This window comes from Hyperolius riggenbachi, chromosome 9 (assembly GCF_040937935.1).
Source record: "Hyperolius riggenbachi isolate aHypRig1 chromosome 9, aHypRig1.pri, whole genome shotgun sequence".
Lineage (NCBI taxonomy): Eukaryota > Metazoa > Chordata > Amphibia > Anura > Hyperoliidae > Hyperolius > Hyperolius riggenbachi.
The window spans coordinates 241,693,956-241,712,459 of record NC_090654.1 but is presented as its reverse complement, the minus strand read 5'-3'; positions in this window follow the sequence as shown (position 1 = coordinate 241,712,459).

Sequence of the window (18,504 nt, the reverse complement as noted above, 5' to 3'; positions counted from 1 at the left end):
GGGCCCTAGTCTAATAGCAATCAGTGTGTGATGGCTGGGGTGGCAGGGATGGAGGGGCGCACTTTGGGGTCTCAGCCTTGGGTGCTGGAGGACCTTGTCCCAGCTCTGTAGGTAAGCATAGGTAGGAGGCTCAGTAGTTAGTTAGGCATAGGTAGGAGACCCAGTATAGGTAGGCAGGCATAGGTAGGTGTCCCAGTAGTTAGCTATTCATAGGTAGGAGTCCCAGTATAGGTAGGTAGGCATAGGTAGGTGCCCCAGTATAGGTAGATAGGAATAGGTAGGTGCCCCAGTAGTTAGCTAGGCATAGTTAGGAGTCCCAGTATAGGTAGGTAGGCATAGGTAGGTGTCCCAGTATAGGTAGATAGGCATAGGTAGGTGACCCAGTAGTTAGCTAGGCATAGGTAGGAGTCCAAGTAGTTAGCTAGGCATAGGTAGGAGTCCCAGTATAGGTAGGTAGGTGCCCCAGTAGTTAACTAGGCATAGGTAGGAGTCCCAGTATAGGTAGGTAGGCATAGGTAGGTGTCCCAGTATAGGTAGATACGCATAGGTAGGTGCTCCAGTAGTTAGCTAGGCATAGGTAGGAGTCCCAGTATAGGTAGGTAGGCAAGGTTTGTAACAAAAAAATGTTTTGTTTTTGTTTAAAAGGTTGTTATGCTGTTTTTTTTTGGTTTTTTTTTAAAGGTTGTTATGCTGTTGTGTATCTTTTAGAGCAGAGAGAATGTTCAGGTCCTCTTTAAGCAGCAGCCAAGCCAGGCTTCTTTGTTACTGTATCGGAAATATTTTGACGTAAAATTTAACAAAAAAAAATAATCTTACAAATAGAATTAATATTCATAATAGAAGTCATTAAAGAAAAGATCAGGTTTTTTTAATTTACTATCACAGTGACAAATAAATCAGGCTTGCTTGATAGCAGAGCAGACTGGGTCACAATTCATCATTTATATTGCTGCACTTTGTGCTCTGGTGACAATGCCAAGTTCCGAGGGGGGGAGAGTTACGGATTCTCGCCCTCCTAAAATCCTCCGGTCTGTGTTATGTAAATGTGCGCGCGATCACCTGATCGTTATTTATTGAACCATAAATCCAGTGACAGGCAATATCCTGGGCTCTGCATGCCGTGCCAGGCCTGACTGGGTATCTCTCCAGATAAGGCAGAAGCCGATACGCCAAACATGTTGAACACAAGACTCCATAAATGTGGAGAGAGATTTGTTCACCAGTAACATCTCCCCACACTTCCGTTGCTGGGGAGAGATGGGATTCGGCCTAATCCTTTTCAGATCTGTAAATACTGCGTACAATACACCCTTACCATTGCAATATATATTTTATTAGGCTTCAATAAATCAAGAAGTCATAGAATAGTGGTTTTCTCTGCTCCATTCACCATTACTATGGCAAGAGCTCTGGACCGGAAAGAAATATTTATTAGGCAGTTAGAGGCAGGAAGGGCGTAGCAATAGGGGTTTCAGAGCAGGGCCGGAGCTACCACAGGAAAAAATGGGCAATTGCCCCAGTGCCTGTAGGGGCCCCCCAAGTTGTCCCTCCTCCATCTTAAATGTTGCTCCCCAGGGACTCTGTTAAGTTGGGAGGTGATTGGGGGAGGTTCAGCAGCCAGTTTAGGGGCCCAGGAGGGAAATTTGGCCGCAACAATGGGCCTCTAAGGACGTTTTTTGGTCCGGGGGGGGGGGGGGGGCTGTTGGGGGGGCCCCCAGGCTAATTTTGCCCTAGGGCCCAATTGTTACTTGAACCGGCCTGTTGCAAAGGTTGCGACCGCATCAGGGCCCTTGGGCCAGAAGGGCCCCGAAGGGTCCTCCCTCAACTTCAGTTATAGCTCTCTATTGGTCCTGTGCTCGTAATAATAACTTCTATAGATACTTTCTCTGACACTATGGTTGTCCTTGGCAGGTTTTTGTGCGCTGTACCAATTGTTACGTATAGAGTGGTTGGGAGGCCCCATTGTAAAACTTGCATCGGGGCCTACAGCTCCTTAGCTACGCCACTGGTAAGAGGAACTTTAACCTAGGATTGAACTTCATCCTAATCAGTAGCTGATACCCCCTTTCCCAGGAGAAATATTTACCTGTTTTTGAATAGATCATCGGGATGGGGGAGGGGTCTGTATGGCTAATATTGTGGTGGAACCCTTTCCACACTGTGATGTCATGACCATGGTCTTGACAGTGTGCGGTCTGTGAACCTTGTTGCATTGTGGGAAATAATCGCTTTTTCCAACTGCCAAGCAAGCAACCTTTAATGAAAAACATTTCTTTGTTGATACAGCTGATACAAATACTGCAATAAATCTGCAGTGTGTCTTCTTCGTGCTTTAATGAAATCAGCCATAGGGTTAACATCCTGTGTTTGCAAATTAGCTTCTCTGCCGAGGCAGCCAGTTGACGCAGCAGAGAAATCAAATTACAGTTGTGAGAACAGTTTAGGTTTGTAGTGTTATTGTCAGTGGATCTTACAGTGTGTGGATGTCATGTGTCCACCATGTGATAGGCCCCAGATCTGGTGTATATATGCTACTTTTCGATCGATTCACAATGCGTGGGTTACCACATATTAAACTGCATTCCAGCACCCAATTCTGTTCAGAGTCAAAGTCACCAAAGGTCCCAGTCTTTAATCATTTATTTATTGGGTTCACAGAAATGAATGTCTAATTCTGTACTTTCCAACATTTTCAAGTTGTAGCCCAACAATGTGCCTCCACATCAACACATATTCAATCAAAACTATATCACAGCATCAACCACTTTCTGCAAAATGGACATTTATAAATGCCCTCTTTGTGCAAATATGGATTTATAAAAGTCCTGCTATTCCACAAAGCGCATGCACACATTTGCACATGCATTTGAACCTTACAGCCCATGGCATTAAAGGGAACCCGAGGTGAGAGAGATATGGAGGCTGCCATATTTACTTCCTTGCAAACAATGCCAGGTGCCTGGCAGCCCTGTTGATCTTCTGGTATAGGTAGCGTCTGAGTCAAAACCTTTCAACAAGCATAAGGCTAATCTAGTGAAACCTAAGGTCCCCTTTCCCACACGCACGGTTTCCGTGTGGAATCCGCAGAGCTTCCCCGCAGGCAAATCGCACGGGAAAACTCTGCCATAGGGAGTAATAGAGCCGCCGGCCGAATCGCTTGCGCTAGCGATTCGGCCCAGCATTTCCATCCGAAGTTGTGTGGGAGGCTGCTAATTCCATAGCTGTGCATAGCACGGCTGATGGTATTCGTCTGCGTACCCGCAGACCAGGAAGTGCCATCGCGCGTCTCACAGATACGCGTCTTACAAGTAGAAACCAGCCCTATGTCAGCCGAGTCAGAGCACCCGATTTGCTGCATGCTTGTTCAGGGTATTACAGACACATCATCAGGAGGGCTGCCAGGCAACTGGTATTGTTTAAAAGGAAATAAATATGGCAGCCTCCATATCCCTCTCGCTTCAGATGCCCTTTTAAAGGAAACATGAAGTGAGAGGAATATGGAGGCTGCCATAATTAATTTCCTTTTAACCACTTGAGGACCACAGTGTTAAAGAGAAACTCCGACCAAGAATTGAACTTTATCCCAATCAGTAGCTGATACCCACTTTTACATGAAAAATATAATGATTTTCACAAACAGACCATCAGGGGGCGCTGTATGACTGATTTTGTGCTGAAACCCCTCCCACAAGAGGCTCTGGTACCGTACGGTACTCTGGGCAAACTGCCACAATGTAACAATGACACACACAGGAAATGGCTGTTTATAGCTGTCTGTTAAAGCCAGAACAGCTACATAATCTGCCCACAGTAACAATGTCACCATGTAATACATGTCAGAATGTGAATCTGGGAGAGGAAAGATTTTACAATGAGCAAACTCTGACTAAATCATGTATACATAATTATTGTAAAAATTAAGCACCTTTTTATATTAAATTATTTTCACTGGAGTTCCTCTTTAAACCCCCCTAAAGTCCAATCAAGCAGCACCAATCTTGATTCGACCAATCAAAACCAGGAAATTCTCCAAGATTTTACGTTTATTTGCAGCTTTTATATAGCACATACAGATCAGCAGTGATCTGCATGATTGGACTTGATTTTTGAGGCTTGATGGATCCTCATTCCTCATCTGTGAGTCCCAGCAAAAAAAGTGTGTGTGACCAAGGCCCGCAGGTTGTGTGTTTTATTGGTGTGAAACCCCCCTAAAGACCAGGCCATTTTCTAACAAATAGGCCACTACAGCTTTAAGGCCTCGCTGCAGGGCCGCACAACTCGGCACACAAGTAATTTCCCCCTTTTCTCCCCACCAACAGAGCTCTCTGTTGGTGGGGTCTGATCACCCCCAGATGTTTGTTTTGTTTCTTTTACAAATATTTATTTTTTTATGTTTTTTTGGTTGTTGTTGTTTGTTTTTTTACTTGCCCTTCCCTCCCCCCACCCGCCAGCCAATCAGCATGATGATCGGCTGTCATAGGCTTCAGCCTATGACAGCAGGTCACTTCCGCAGCTACGGAGGGGACAGCCGTGTCACATGGCTGTCCCCAGTACAGCGCTGCCTTAGATTGCAGTGCTGTACAGGTTAATTAGATGGCAATTTTGCTGTCTGACAGTCTCCTAGCAGCGATCACTGCTGGGGGACTGATGGTGGCGCTCCGCTCCGTCATTCATGCGGAGATGTGAGCGCATCCTGCAATACCCGCCCCAAGGACCTTACGTCAGCGTGATGCGGTCTACTAGTAGTTAAACAAAACCAAAACCTGAAGAAATACATTGTGAGGACACCCCCTGACCCCCCAGGGGAGTGTGAGAAGGGGGAAAATTAGGAAGGGGAGCCGCTTCTTGCTGCCCTAATTGTCACATGGTTTACATTGCTTCATGGAAGAACCACCCTGGCCCTGTTGAACAAGATCTATGGCTAACAGTATTAATGTACCTCAATGGGGGCCTTCATCTTTCTGCTGATTTATCATAGGCAGCATTTGCACTGTCTGTCCATATAGAAATGTGAACTAACCCATTGATTAACAGATTCCGTCTTCTGCATAGTAAAACACGACCTGTAAACTAAATGTGAATGCTATGCAAAATAAGAGATCAGTGTTTTAGCTTTGGGTGTGAGGTTTATGTAAGTGAGGAAAGGAAGTCATCAGCCTGGCGAATAAGGGGCTGGGAACAGTTTGAGAAGCTTTACTCTCTAGACGAATGCTTCTCTTGTGACATTTGTACAGCAGTGTCATTTCTCTTCTAAGGCACAGGTGTCAAACTCAAGGCCCATGGGCCAAATGTGGCCCTCGAGAGCTTTAAGCCGGTTTCACACTGTAATTTGGCGTCTGTGTTGCGGCTCACCGGCCAAAAACAGGCCTTGAGGGAATACCATGCGGTATTATATTATACAATAGTATGCAGTATTCCCTGTTGGTAGCTGGCCAAGCCAGGAGTGACACTCGCTTCCTGCCAGCCAAGCGATGACGTGCACTGAAGCGTATTGTAAACAATAAGTTTCCGTGCATGTGCGGTGGGTTTGCACACAGACCCACATCGCCATAAACTTACATGACTTCTGTTCCGACACACTTCGATGCAGATACGCGCGGTAACAGTTTTGGAAGTGCGCCAGAATGAGGACTTCCGCTGCACCGCAGGTAATATGATTTTACCCATAGACTAGCATTAAGCTGTGGCAAATTGCTGCAATGCCACAGTGTGAAAGGACCCTCAAATGTAAGCAGTAAAAGACTGACAAGCACACTGCCTTCTCACACAGAGCACACTGGTGACAGTGCTTGTAGTTGAATTATTGTCAACTAAATTAGCATGGGGCTCCCTCCTTGGACCTTTATGGCTGGTAAAAAAAACTACAACCCCCCCCCCCTTACACACACACTGCAGAGTAGCGCAGCATTACAGTGTAATATTTACCTGCTCCACCACTGCACCTGATCTCTTCTGTTCTTCCTGGCAGCTGCACACTTCAGCTCCCGATCACGTGATATACATTCAGAGCCAGAGGAAGAACAGAGGAGACACAGAGCAGTGGAGCCGCAATGGCAGCTTTTTCTGCCTGTCATGTTTTGCTGCTATCTCAGCGTGTTTTCTCACGCACATGCACAGCAGGATCCTTTTTTTCTGGTGTGATTTAGACACTACTGCAGCGAAATAGATCAGCAGAGAGACCAGGCAACTGGTATTGTTTGAAAAAAAAAAAAAAAAAAGGAAATAAACGTGGCAGCCTCCTCCATATTGTCACTTTTTAAAGGACAACTGTAGTAACACTGGCTTGAGATAGTTAATGAGATGCTAATTATTCCAGTTTGTATGCTGCTCTCCCCTTCTATTTATCAGTAAGTCAAAGGGCTGGTGCACATCAGGAGCGCTTCTGAGCAATTTTAAAACCGCTAGAGCTTTAAAAAGCGCTTGGCTAAAGCATTAGAATGGGATGGATCACACCAGAGCGATGTGTTTCTTTTTTTCCCCCAAACGCCGGTCCTTAAGCATTTCTGCTGATTTCTGAGGTGATTCGAATGAGTTTCATTCGGATTTAATCCTCTCATTACTACACCTGTGCAGGAGGGGGGGAGGTGTTAAACTTACCCAGCAGGCGTCTTTTTTAACCCGTTCTAAGCTGCATCACGTGACTACTACACTTCCTCCTTCAACCCGGAAGGAGGAAGGGTTTGTAGTCACAAGTAGTGTTGGGCGAACACCTAGATGTTCGGGTGTTCGCGCCGAACTCTGAACATAATGGAAGTCAATGGGGACCCGAACTTTCGTGCTTTGTAAAGCTTCCTTACATGCTACATACCCCAAATTTGCAGGGTATGTGCACCTTGGGAGTGGGTACAAGAGGGGAAAAAAATATTTGAAAAAGAGCTTATAGTTTTTGAGAAAATTGATTGTAAAGTTTCAAAGGAAAAACTGTCTATTAAATGTGGAAAATGTCATGTTTCTTTGCACAGGTAACATGCTTTTTGTCGCCATGCAGTCATAAATGTAATACAGAGAAGAGGTTCCAGGAAAAGGGACCGGTAACGCTAACCCAGCACCAGCACACGTGATGGAACAGGAGGAGGAGGCGCAGGAGGAGAAGGCCACGCTTTATGAGACGCAACCCATCCCTTGCATGAGGACAAATAGCGTGCGGATATAGCAATGCTTTTTGCCGCCATGCAGTCATAAATGTAATACAGATGAGAGGTTCAATAAACAGGGACCGGCAACGCTAACCCAGCAGCAGCAGCACACGTGATGGAACAGGAGGAGGCGCAGGAGGAGAAGGCCACGCTTTTTGAGACGCAACCCAGGCCTTGCATGAGGACAAAAAGCGTGCGGATATAGCAATGCTTTTTGCCGCCATGCAGTCATAAATGTAATACAGATGAGAGGTTCAATAAACAGGGACTGAAAACGCTAACCCAGCAGCAGCACACGTGATGGAACAGGAGGAGGCGCAGGAGGAGAAGGCCACGCTTTTTGAGACACAACAACCCAGGCCTTGCATGAGGACAAATAGCGTGCGGATATAGCAATGCTTTTTGCCGCCATGCAGTCATAAATGTAATACAGATGAGAGGTTCCGTAACAAGGGACCGGCAACGCTAAACCATCACAGATGTTCATTGGTCATGTTACTTGGTTGGGGTCCTGGAGTGTTGCGTAGTCGTTTCCAATCCAGGATTGATTCATTTTAATTTGAGTCAGACGGTCTGCATTTTCTGTGGAGAGGCGGATACGCCGATCTGTGACGATGCCTCCGGCAGCACTGAAACAGCGTTCCGACATAACGCTGGCTGCCGGGTAAGCCAGCACCTCTATTGCGTACATTGCCAGTTCGTGCCACGTGTCTAGCTTCGATACCCAATAGTTGAAGGGTGCAGATGGATTGTTCAACACAGCTACGCCATCTGACATGTAGTCCTTGACCATCTTCTCCAGGCGATCAGTGTTGGAGGTGGATGCGCACGCTTGCTGTTCTGTGGGCTGCTGCATGGGTGTCAGAAAATTTTCCCACTCCAAGGACACTGCCGATACCATTCCCTTTTGGGCACTAGCTGCGGCTTGTGTTGTTTGCTGCCCTCCTGGTCGTCCTGGGTTTGCGGAAGTCAGTCTGTTGGCGTACAACTGGCTAGAGGAGGGGGAGGATGTCAATCTCCTCTCTAAAGTCTCCACAAGGGCCTGCTGATATTCTTCCATTTTGACCTGTCTGACTCTTTCTTCAAGCAGTTTTGGAACATTGTGTTTGTACCGTGGATCCAGAAGGGTATAAACCCAGTAATTGGTGTTGTCCATAATGCGCACAATGCGTGGGTCGCGTTCAATGCAGTCTAGCATGAATTGAGCCATGTGTGCCAGAGTCCTGCCAGAATTCTCATCATCCTCTTGTGAGCGTTGTGATAGTTGTTGTGATGCATCATAGTCGTCACCTTCTTCCTGGTCTGCTTCTGCTGACCATTCGCGCTGAATTGTGGAAGTCCAACGTGCACCGCTCTGGCCCTCGTCAGTGGTGGCAGGAAATTCCTGCTTAAACTCCAGCTGTTCCTCCTCCTCTTCTTCGTCATAGCTGCTGGGGCCAGCGTTTCCTGAGGCGGATGGCCTGATGTTGGTACCATCACGCTGATCGTTTTCTCCTTCAGATTCCCCCAGTTGCATCAGACAGCTGTTTCCTTGATTTTCAACATTGACCTCTTCAGTAAACACAGCAGTGGTATGGTAATGCTGACTGAAGAGTTGTCACTGCTCACAAGCAACGTGGACTGCTCAAAATTTTGGAGGACTTGGCAGAGGTCCAACATGTTGGCCCAATCGGATCCACAGAAGCTTGGCAGCTGTCCGGATGCGCCTCGGTACTGCGCCGTCATGTACTGGACCACTGCACTCTTCTGCTCGCAAAAGCAGGCTAGCATGTGCAGCGTCGAATTCCAGCGCGTAGGGACATCACACAGCAAGCGATGGTGGGGGAGATTGAAGCGCTCCTGCATCTTGGCGAGTGCCCCCGAAGCAGTACTGAAATTTCTACAATGTTTGGCCACTCGTCGCACCTTCAACAGAAGATCGGCCACGCCTGGGTATGTCCTCAGGAACCGCTGAACTACTAGGTTCATCACGTGCGCCAGGCAAGGGATGTGTGTCAGCTTAGCCAACCTTAAAGCGCGAATGAGATTACTCCCATTATCACACACAACCATGCCCGGTTTGAGGTCCAGCGGTGCCAGCCACAAATCAGTCTGTTCCTTTATTCCCCTCCAAATTTCCTCCCCTGTGTGCTGCTTATCCCCAAGGCAGATCAGCTTCAGCAACGCTTGCTGACGCATGCCAACAGCTGTGCTGCACTGCTTCCACGATCCTACTGCTGCTGGTGCTGGGTTAGCGTTTCCGGATGAGGTACAGCTTTGAGATGCGTTGGAGGAGAAGGAGTCAGAGAGGTAGGTGCTGCTGTTATCCAGTGAGAGGGACGGCGGTGCAGCTGTTTGCGGCGTGGGCAACACCCGCGCCGTAGCAGGTGAGGAATCGCTGCCAGGCTCCACAAGGTTTACCCAGTGCGCGGTAAGGGAGATGTATTGACCCTGGCCGAACGCACTCGTCCAGGTGTCAGTGGTGAGGTGAACCTTGCAGGCAACGGCATTCTTCAAGCTTCGGGTTATTTTGCTGACCACGTGCTCATGCAACTCAGGCACTGCAGAGCGCGCAAAGTGGTAGCGGCTGGGAACCACGTAACGTGGGATGGCCACTGACATCATGCCCTTGAAGCTGTTTGTCTCCACCACTCGATATGGCAGCATTTCACAGGCCAGAAGCTTGGCTTTGCTGGCTGTTACTGCCACGGCCCGGGGGTCATTTGCTGGCAATTTCCTCTTGCGATCAAACATCTCCGAGACAGACAACTGAATCGTAGGGCTGCACACTGAAGGGCTGTTGGTTGTTGTGTTTGATGAACACTGGGAGACCTCAAGAGCACTACTCCGGAAAGTGACAGTGTCAGCGTCTGATGTTTGTGAATGTTGTGAACCACGCAATGGCTGGGCTACTGCTGCTGCTGAGGCGGGTCTGGTGGTGAGTCTGGTGACCCCAAGGGAGGCAGTGTTGCTGGTACCCTGTCCTACCGCGTTTGCCCACAGAGTGGGATGTTTGGATAGCATGTGGCGGCTCATGCTGGTGGTGGAGAGGTTAATACTTTTCCCCCTGCTCAGGCGGGTCTTGCACACCTTGCAAATCGCCATAGTACCATCCTCAGTGCAGTCTTCAAAGAAAGCCCAGACTTTGGAGCACCTGCCTTGCTGGCGATTTCTGTTTGCGCCTCTTTTGCCTCTCACTTGAACTTCCACGCTTGTGGTGCCTGAAATTGCGCGCCGCCTACCTTGTGGCACAAGGCGAACTCGTGCAGCAGTGGGTTCTTCAACAGACTCATCTGTGCTGCTGCTACGACGGCGATGTTCTCGTTCACAAACAAAATCTGGGTCTATGTCCACATTGTCCATACCCTCCTCTTCCATCTCCTGAAACTCGTCATATGTCATTGTGGGGGGCCGCCGCCGTGGAGTAGAGCTCCCCAGAACAACCTCTGCGCAGCTCACTCCAACGTCGTCTTCCAGATCTTGTCGGCCGACCTCCTGCAATTGCAACCCCTCCTGCCCAACTTGCTCTGGGATTTGGGTTTCCGAGTCCTCCTCGGACTCGCCTTGTATTTCAGTGCGCGGTGCATTTCCCACAGTTAATGGTTGTGAATCCGGGCACAACATTTCTGGCTGTTCCTCCATTGACCTTTGAAAGGTGGAAGTTTGTTGGGCTGGGAATAGCTCCTGCGAATACCCCATTGTGTCCTGAGGTAATTCATCGGACTGGTTATCTGGCAGTTGTGTGCGTGGTGTCGCTGCCGGTTGTGTCAGCTTTGTGCCCACTGGCTCCTTGTAACTGGCTGAGGACTCGGACCTCGTGCGTGATGTGCTGGTGCTGCTTAACCCACTGCTGGACGCTTGAGAGGTCATCCAAGTAATTATCTGGTCCTGTTCTTTTGGATTTGTGAGGGTTGTTGTCCTGGACAACATGGGCGGTATTGAGTGGGTTTTCTTGGGTGCTCCCCTGTGGCCTGTACGTGAACCGTCAGGGGAAACACCTCTTCCCTTGCCCCTCCCTCTTTCAACGGATTTCTTCCTCATTTCACTTATCCTTAAAGTACACGCTGACTGGCAGCAGTACAGTGGCAGTACAGAAATGCTATACAGTGGTGGGTAAGCGGTGTACCACTATTCCCAGCAGCGACACAGAGCACAATGCTATACAGTGGCGGGTGAGCGGTGTACTCAGAGCCGGGACAAGGTCCCCCAGTACCCAAGGCTGAGACACCAAAGTACGCCCCTCCATCCCTGCCACCCCAGCCAGCGCACACTGATTGCTATTAGACTAAGAGGGGCCACAGGGCCCACAACCTCCCCAACACCTTAATATCTAGTTATCTGGCTTGCAGTCACTGCCATGTATCCCCTTTTCCTTTTTATTTCTGCTTCAAACACAATTAGGAATGACAGCTGAATGAATTTTGCACCCCCTCCTACACTGCGCCCTGAGGCTGGAGCCTCTCCAGCCTATGCCTCGGCCCGGCCCTGGGTGCACTACTGTTCCCAGCAGACACAGAGTGGCAGTAAACACAATGCTATATAGTGTGGCAGAGCGAGCGGTGTTCTACTGTTCCCAGCAGACACAGAGTGGCAGTAAACACAATGCTATAAAGTGTGGCTGAGCGAGCGGTGTACTACTGTTCCCAGCAGACACAGAGTGGCAGTAAACACAATGCTATATAGTGTGGCTGAGCGAGCGGTGTACTACTATTCCCAGCAGACACCGAGTGGCAGTAAACACAATGCTATATAGTGTGGCTGAGCGAGGTACACAGAGTGGCAGTAAACACAATGCTATATAGTGTGGCTGAGCGAGCGGTGTACTCCTATTCCCAGCAGACACAGAGTGGCAGTAAACAGAATGCTATATAGTGTGGCTGAGCGAGCGGTGTAGTACTGTTCCCAGCAGACACAGAGTGGCAGTAAACACAATGCTATATAGTGTGGCTGAGCAAGGTACACAGAGTGGCAGTAAACACAATGCTATATAGTGTGGCTGAGCGAGCGGTGTACTACTATTCCCAGCAGACACAAAGTGGCAGTAAACACAATGCTATATAGTGTGGCTGAGCGAGGTACACAGAGTGGCAGTAAACAGAATGCTATATAGTGTGGCTGAGCGAGGTACACAGAGTGGCAGTAAACACAATGCTATATAGTGTGGCTGAGCGAGCGGTGTACTACTATTCCCAGCAGACACAGAGTGGCAGTAAACACAATGCTATATAGTGTGGCTGAGCGAGGTACACAGAGTGGCAGTAAACACAATGCTATATAGTGTGGCTGAACGAGCTGTGTACTACTATTCCCAGCAGACACAAAGTGGCAGTAAACACAATGCTATATAGTGTGGGTGAGCGAGGTACACAGAGTGGCAGTAAACAGAATGCTATATAGTGTGGCTGAGCGAGCGGTGTACTACTATTCCCAGCAGACACAGAGTGGCAGTAAACAGAATGCTATATAGTGTGGCTGAGCGAGGTACACAGAGTGGCAGTAAACACAATGCTATATAGCGTGGCTGAGCGAGCGGTGTACTACTATTCCCAGCAGACACAGAGTGGCAGTAAACAGAATGCTATATAGTGTGGCTGAGCGAGGTACACAGAGTGGCAGTAAACACAATGCTATATAGTGTGGCTGAGCGAGCGGTGTACTACTATTCCCAGCAGTGACACAATGACTGGGGGGACCCTGGCTAGCATGGCTGGAGCGCGAACTACCCTGCCTGCCTACCCAAAGCTAAACCCACAGACAAATGGCGGAGATATGACGTGGTTCGGGTATTTATTTACCCGAACCACGTGACAGTTCGGCCAATCAGAGCGCGTTCGGGTCCGAACCACGTGACCCGTTCGGCCAATCACAGCGCTAGCCGAACATTCGGGGGAACGTTCGGCCATGCGCTCTTAGTTCGGCCGTGTGGCTGAACGGTTTGGCCGAACACCATCAGGTGTTCGGCCGAACTCGAACATCACCCGAACAGGGTGATGTTCTGCAGAACCCGAACAGTGGCGAACACTGTTCGCCCAACACTAGTCACAAGACCACGGCGTGGGACGGGTTAAAGAAGAAGGCTGCTGGGTAAGTTTAACACACCCCCCCCCCCCCCCCCCCCGGCACACACCCGCTCAGCTGCACTAATTAGAGGATGAAATCTGAATGAAAATTATTCGTATTTCATCCGAATTTGATCCGGTGCTCATCCCTGACCTCAATGTTAAGTATAGGAAAGTGGAAAAGCGCTCGATCAGAGTGATTTTCCAAGCGTTTTTGTGACAAAACCAGTACACTAGCAGCTGTACATAAAAACAAACATGTTACACAAAAATGCTGCAAAAATCACTAAGGATAAATATAAAATGGTTCTGCACATACCTAGAATCACCTTGAAAATCACTTCTAAAAGCGCTGAGCGTTTTCAATCACGCTGGTGCTTTTTGGTGTGCACTGGCCCTAAAATAGGAGACAGCATGAGTGACAATACAACTAGGAAAGGCGTTTCCTTATGGTTTTAAACATCAGCTCCTCAATGTGATCATCTGTTGCTAAATGTAACTTACTCTGAAACCCCCGATGTAGCTTTACTTGGAAATGGGTTGAATGTAAATAACAAAAAGAAGTTACAGAAGTAACAAAACATTCATAAGGAAAGCACCACACCTTAAGATACTTGACATTTCTGCAGCTTTGCTATGCAGCCTTTTGCTCTGCTCAGCATCCTAGAGTCTAATATACACTCACCTAAAGGATTATTAGGAACATCATACTAATACGGTGTTTGACCCCCTTTCGCTTTCACAACTGCCTTAATTTTACGTGGCATTGATTCAACAAGGTGCTGAAAGCATTCTTTAGAAATGTTGGCCCGTATAGATAGCATAGCATCTTGCAGTTGATGGTAATTTTGTGGGATGCACATCAAGGGCACGAAGCTCCCGTTCCATCACATCCCAAAGACGCTCTATGCAGTGTTTCCTAACCCTGTCACCTCAAAGCCCACCAACAGTGCATGTTTTGTGGCAATCCCACAGAGGTAGTTAATCAGCTCTGTTGACACTAATTACCCCACCTGTGCATGTGGGTGGTTTTCTACAAAACATGTACTGTTGGTGGGCCTTGAGGACAAGGTTGGGAAACTCTGCGTGTATTGGGTTGAGATCTGGTGACTGTGGGGGCCATTTTAGTACAGTGAACTCATTGTCATGTTCAAGAAACCAATTTGAAATGAATCGAGCTTTGTGACATGGTGCATTATCCTGCTGGAAGTGGGCATCAGAGGATGGGTACATGGTGGTCATGAAGGAATGGACATGGTCAGAAACAATGCTCAGGCAGCCCATGGCATTTAAACAATGCCCAATCGGCACTAAGGGGCCTAAAGTGTAACAAGAAAATATCCCCCACACCATTACAGCACCACCACCAGCCTGCACAATGGTAACAAGGCATGATGGATCCATGTTCTCATTTTGATTATGCCAAATTCTAACTCTATCCAGACTCATTAGACCAGGCAACATTTTTCCAGTCTTCAACTGTCCAATTTTGGTGAGCTTGTGCAAATTGTAGCCTTTCTCCTATTTGTAGTGGAGATGAGTGGTACCCGGTGGGGTCTTCTGCTGTTGTAGCCCATCCACCTTAAAGGGGAACTGAAGAGAGAGGTATATGGAGGCTGTCATGTTTATTTCCTTTTAATCAATACCAGTTGCCTGGCAGCCCTGCTGGTCTATTTCTCTGCAGTAGTATCTGTTTAAAACCAGAAACAAGCATGCAGCTAGTCTTGTCAGATTAGACTTATAAGTCTGAACCACTGAAACACCTGATCTGCTGCATGCTTGTTTAGGGGCTATGGCTAATAGTATTAGAGGCAGAGGATCAGCAGTGCTGCCAGGCAACTGGTATTGTCTAAAAGGAAATAAACATGACAGCCTCCATATACCTCTCTCTTCAGTTCCCCTTTAAGGTTGTGCATGTTGTGGCTTCACAAATGCTTTGCCTCGGTTGTAACGAGTGGTTATTTCGGTCAATGTTACTCTTCTATCAGCTTGAATCAGTCGGCGCATTCTCCTCTGACCGCTAGCATCAACAAGGCATTTTCGCCCACAGCACTGCATCATTCTGGATGTTTTTCCTTTTTTACACCATTCTTTGTAAACCCTAGAAATAGTTGTGCGTGAAAATCCTGAGCAGATTGTGAAATACTCAGACCAGCCGTCAGGCACCAACAACCATGCCACGCTGAAAAAATTGCTTAAATCACCTTTCTTTCCCATTCTGACATTCAGTTTGCAGTTCAGGAGAGTGGGCTCTATTCACAATCACACATGCAGTAAGATTTTTTTTTTTACCGCCAGTGATAATTTCTGCATTTTTCCACATTCACTAAAAATGTTCCGTGGGAACAATGCGTAAAAAAATGTGGGAAACATGCGTAATTACATAGTAAACATGCGGAAACCATGCGTAAAAAAAAAGTGGCATAAAAAAAAGCACTCAAGGCTCCAGACTCCATTTAAGTAAATGGGAAGCAAAGTATATCACCAAGTACTAGTAGGTGATTACAAAAAAACAAAAAAAACAAAAAAAAAACGGTTGTTAAGTCAGAAATAAGGAGCCCTTTTTTGTGAATTTAGATTTTTTTTGTGGACTTTTACCACATAGTGCTAGCTAGAGGGTGTATAGCCATTTAGCACTTTTATTACAAAATCGGGCAAAAAGTAACACAACCTCCTGAGCAGTGTAACGCTCAGGAGGTTAAAAAAGGGAATCTGCAATATTACTGCCAATTATTTGTAAGTAGAGGTTAAAAGACAACTGAAGTGAGAGTGATATGGAGAATGCCATATTTATTTCCTGTTAAACAATACCAGTTGTTTCTGGTGTTATTCAGACACTACTGCAGCAAGCATGCAGCTAATCTTGTCAGATCTGACAAAGTCAGAAACACCTGATCTGCTGCATGCTTGTTCAGGGTCTATGGCTAAAAGTATTACAGGCAGAGGATCAGCAGGATAACCAGGCAACTGGTATTGTATAAAAGGAAATAAATATGGCAGCCTCCATATCCCTCTCTCTTCAGATTCCCTTTAACAGCCACCTCCATTTTTCACATTCGTTCCCACAGTAGTTGGGGAGAGCAGCACAGTTGGTGCTCTTTCAGTTGGATGGCCGATATGGTTTGCCTGGCAGTTCAGCTGCCCAATCGAGTAAGCGGGTGCCTTCAAATGCATCCGAATGGGAGTGTTTGTAACCATGTGTGTCAAGTGTTGACATGGGTTGGTTACCAGTGATGAGTGAAAATGACAATCTTTTTGTAGAAATTTTAGTGAAAATGTTAAAATTCGACTTTCGAGCCAAAATGCCTTTGACAATCATTTTGAAATAAGTGCAAAGGAAAGTATGTCCCGCTACACCGTTTCGTCTAGTTGCTCTATGTTAGCTATGATTAACCGCTTGCCGCCCGTGTCACGCCACTGGGCGTGGCCGCAGCCCCAGCTAACGCCAATTGGCGGAAAGCCCTGGGGCAGCAGTTTACGGGAGATCGCGCACACATCTACCGCTTGGTGGGCAGAGCTGAGCTCCGCCTTCAGTCTCCGAGCGGCGATCGCCACTCGGGAGACTGTTACACGGCGAAACCGCCGTGTATTTACATGTGCAGCGCTGCGATCAGCAGCAGCGCTGCACTGGGGACAGCCGTGTGACACGGCTGTCCCTCTGGGGGACAAGAGAGCGATCGGCTCTCATAGGCAGAAGCCTATGACAGACGATCGCCGTGATTGGCCGGCTGGGGGTAGGGAGGGGATTTAGAAAAAAAAAAAAGAAAATAGCAAAAAATATAAAAAAAAAAAAACAAATACCTCGTCAAAAACGAAACTAAGTGACAGCGGGTGACCGGAGGATTCCAGAGCGGCTCCGAGGGCACAGGACTGCTGCAGAAGGGCTGGTAATAGCCCCAGGTAAGTGAAACTCTTTACCCCCCGTTCAGTTAAGGTTCCCATTAGTGGTACAATTTTTCACTAACTGATCATTCGATGCGATTTGAACAATCGTAACCAATCGAAAGGCAATTATCGATTGTTCATTTACTGAACAATTCTTTCTTCAAATTTGGTCATAAAATCCAACTTTCGTATCCATTTTATCCTATTTAGGAATCCACCAAAGAATCGTTCTTTATCAACTGCCTTCATAAAAGGCAAATTTTCTATACAATTTAATCGTAAAAATCGCATAAAAAAGACAGCATTTGGTGAAAAATTGTGCCGTTAATGGACACCTTGAGGGCTCATTTCCGCGGGGAGTTGAACTGTGTGCCCGGCAAGCAGTTGCCAGGCAGCAGTGAGCGTTTGAGAGGCTTTGCCCATCAACTGCTCAAGGAAAAGAGGCCTTACTTATAAATGCAGCTTCGTAAGTGACTGACCGCACAAGTGTCAATCCAACATCACTACACCTTCACTGCTTATACTAAGTCATTATCCTCACTGGTGGTCAAACTTTCAGCCTCCTGTCCCCTCTCTGCCTCATGTCCCCCTACCTCCTGTCCCCTACCTCTGCCTCCACCTTCCGTCCCCAACCTTTCTGCCTCCTGTCCTCAACCTCTCTGCCTCCACCACCTCCTGTCCTCAACCACCATCTCCTATGCCCTACCTCTCTGCCTCCACCGCCACCTCCTATCCCCAACCGCGGCCTCATGTCCTCTGCCTCCACCGCCACTTCCAGTCCTCTAACTCTCTGCTTCCACCACCACCTCCTGTCCCATACCTCTCTGCCTCCACCACCACCTCCTCCTGTCTCCATTACCTCTCTGCCTCCACCACCGCCTGTCCCCAACCTCTCTGCCTCCACTACTTCCGGTCCCCTACCTCTCTGCCACCACCTCCTATGCCCTACCTCTCTGCCTCCACCTCCTCCTCTGTCCCTTACCTCTCTGCCTCCACCACCACCACCACCTCCTATGCCATACCTCTCTGCCTCCACCACCACCTCCTCCTGTCTCCATTACCTCTCCTTCCTACCCTAGCCTCCCACCCTCACTCATATCACCTCTTACCACTGCATTCTGTCCTATACCTTTTAGTTTTATCATGGAACCTCTGTATAAAAGTTATACATTAGCAGGGAGAGGGGATTTATTTTGCAGAAGACACTGTTTATAAATGTGGGATTTCATAAAAACTTGCATCCAATCATATCGTAATGATTTTTATTTGTTGTACTGCCTCCTATTTTGGTGCTTATAGTGCCACTACTAGTGTGCCTTACTTATGCTGTCCCACTTCATTGTTGTTCCATATTAGTGCGGTCTGCTGTTGTGTCCCCCAATCATGCGGCTCAATGTGCAGCCACATCCCCTTGCAGAAATTTGGCCCTGAACACATTTGTCATG